This window comes from Notothenia coriiceps, unplaced genomic scaffold (genome assembly GCF_000735185.1).
Source record: "Notothenia coriiceps isolate Sejong01 unplaced genomic scaffold, NC01 NC01_scaffold00037809, whole genome shotgun sequence".
Taxonomy (NCBI): Eukaryota; Metazoa; Chordata; class Actinopteri; order Perciformes; family Nototheniidae; genus Notothenia; species Notothenia coriiceps.
The window spans coordinates 1-3057 of record NW_011370510.1 but is presented as its reverse complement, the minus strand read 5'-3'; the positions used below and the strand labels follow the sequence as shown (position 1 = coordinate 3057).

The 3057-nt window shown below is 41.1% G+C and overlaps 1 long non-coding RNA gene across 1 annotated transcript; it reads left to right on the top strand.

Annotated features, from left to right (window-relative positions):
- The first annotated feature begins 774 nt into the window (after window positions 1-774).
- Window positions 775-2569, top strand: LOC104967815 (uncharacterized). Its single transcript, XR_800762.1, has 3 exons — window positions 775-1169; window positions 1394-1534; window positions 2341-2569. It is a non-coding gene; the product is annotated as an uncharacterized lncRNA (long non-coding RNA).
- The last annotated feature ends 488 nt before the right edge of the window (window positions 2570-3057 follow it).

Sequence of the window (3057 nt, the reverse complement as noted above, 5' to 3'; positions counted from 1 at the left end):
CATTTCCAAACATTTGGACTACCTATGTTGCAAATGTATTATATTTTCAATTTACACACGGCATCTATTGCACGTCTGTCCGTCCTGGAAGAGGGATCCCTCCTCTGTTGCTCTCCCTGAGGTTTCTCCCATTTTTCCCTTTAAACTGTGGGTTTTCTCTGGAAGTTTTTCCTTGTACGATGTGAGGGTCTAAGGACAGAGGGTGTTGTATTGTCATACTGATATTCTGTACAAACTGTGAAGTCTACTGAGACAAAGGTAACATTTGTGATATTGGGCTATATAAATAAACAATGATTGATTGATTGATTGATTGATTGATTGATTGATTGATTGATTTATTTATTGATTGTGTAAAATTCATATATGGTGGTGAAATGTGTTTAACATTAGCATTAGCCTTGGTAAAACATATTTCATAAATGAATATAATCCAGGGTTTTTATGGATTGTCCAATGGTAATAATCTCGCATTCTCCCATTCATCATTCAAATAAAGTAATAAAGCCCCCCCCCAACCCCCCCCCCATCCACCTGCAGTGCTGGACAGCAGGAACTACCACAACATGGACGTGGCACCTGTCATCAAACAGCTATCCTTTTCTTCATGGTGTCAAGTCTGAGCTGAACTTCAGCAACAGTTATAATAAACAGTGTGACGAAGGTAACTTCGTCACTGTGGACTGCGGGCCTTGCATATATGTGCACATTTTTGTACAATTTATACTATTTATTGATGTAGTGTTTATCGTATTTTATTTTTGAAATGTGTTCCCCTTTCCCCATGTCTGTTGCCATTGATTGTGTGCACCTGGTGCCCTGTGTTGTATCCTCCCCGCTCACCTGTGTTCTGTTGGGTTGATTGGGTTGGGCATTTAGGCTCTGGGGTTTTTCTGTTTGGAGGTAGTGTGTGTGAGATCCTGGAGGCTGTGCTCAGGGAAACAACAGCAGGATTGAGGCTGTGTGTCATTGTGATCATTTAATAAATGCCCACACCGGGTTGTATTTTTGGACGTTCTGCCTTTGCCTCCTTGCTTGGTCGGGCCACTCAATTGTCAGCGTCACAAACAGAACATCTAGAAACATCTGAGGAGAGGAAGAAAGAGTTTATCTGTGCTTCCAAACTCTCATTATTATTACATCCTCCCTCTGCCGGAGCAGGAAGTGAGGTGTGTGTGTGTGTGTGTGTGTGTGTGTGTGTGTGTGTGTGTGTGTGTGTGTGTGTGTGTGTGTGTGTGTGTGTGTGCTCTTGATGTCATGTTTTTACCATTTGTCTCCCATGGAATCAGAGAGAGACTTTAAACTGGGAGCAAACAGGAGTCTCTCTCTCTCTCTCTCTCTCTCTCTCTTGGGGACATCAATCACGGTTGCCGTGACGGCGGCCGGGCTGTAGGTGGTCATGCTGACGGCAGATGGCTCTTTATCGCTGGAGCCCTGGCCTCTCCATGACAACCGCAGAGAGCAGGAAGTGACACATCCCGCCGAGTGGAGAGAGATTCATCTGGACACACAGTAGAGTAACACAGATGAAAGGGTAAGAGGAAGATCGGCTGTCAAGGCATATTTAATTTATTATATTTAACTTGATTTAGTTTTATGTTCATTAGTCGTTGTATAATTACTACTACCGTTGTAAAGATCATTCACCTCTGGATTGTTGTCTCTGTTTAGATTAAATAACGGCTGTATTTTGGATCATATAAAAATCCCTCTGGTGCTTCACAGTCACAGTACAGTCACTGTCTTCAGTGTGCCGTTCTGATGCCTCCAGTTTGGTGTTTTCGCCGCCGCCATCTTTGTGGTTGTCCTCTCTTTCTTGTAGAACAGGAAGTGACACAATATGGTGCTATAAATCTGAAAAAAATCATACCTTATTTAAAAGACCAAAATGTTGCAATAAACTTTCATGAATTACATTTTAATCACAAGGAAGCCCCGCCCCAATCACTCACTGCTGTTTTGACTAATTTACTCTAAATGGGACCCTAAAGTCTAACTGCTAACTGTGGGGTTTCTTTTGGAGTTTTTGCTCGTTGTGTCTGAGGACAGATTTTGACGTATTCTGTAGAAACTGTAAAGAAATAATTAGTCATTTATGATATTGGGCTAAATAAACAAACATTTGATTGATTGGTTGAGGAGTTTTTGGAACACACTGTCGCTCTGTGGTACAGAGAAGAACGATCAGACTTTGATACTGATGGAACCATTAACAGATTTTTGATTGATGATGAAAATATCTAATAGATATATTTGAGTTACAGCATTATTTATTATTGTTTTGTTTTTTAGAACTGTTAACTTATGTATGTTATCTTATCTTTATATAATTATGTTTAGATGCGGACACCCTATCGTGAATAAAGGACGCCAGCCTCCACCTGTTGTCGGGGGGGCTTCAAACGGACAAGAGTATGGTGTGTTTGTGGGTCAGATGGTGGAACCAAATGACAAATCATGTTATTATAGATCTCATTTGGCACGTTGTTTTAAGTATTTTTGGCACATTATTCATCACATTATTTCTGTCTCCTTATCTTTGATGATGCCTGATCATAAAAGTGATATTTGGATTTGGATTCATACATTTTTTTCCCGAAAGTCAACCGGAGGTTATTGATTAATAAATCATAATTTTCCGAGTGGAACCATACAGCATCTCTGCGTGCTTTCTGGGAATGTGTGTCTGACACCATCATGTGGCTTCAGAACGTTTAGAAGCCAGGATTAGCCACTTCTGAACACACAGTACTACGTGCTTTATACAATGTAGAAATGGCATTCCTAAAAGAGTGGGCCTTCTATAGATGAAACTCCAAAAAACACTGGCTCCAACATTTCCCATTGTGCAACTAAAGCATTATGGGACCTTTTCGATAGCCGGACTAGCTTGAGGAGTTCAGTGTAAAATGGGTGTTGTGTATTTTTCAGATGTAGATTTGAGGATGGATGGATAATCATCAACACAATGTACAGTATGTTGAACAATAAGCTGGATAATCTGAGCAGCTCCAGGGAAGAGAGGCCAGCAGAGCGGCCACCACTGAAGGCCCCCCC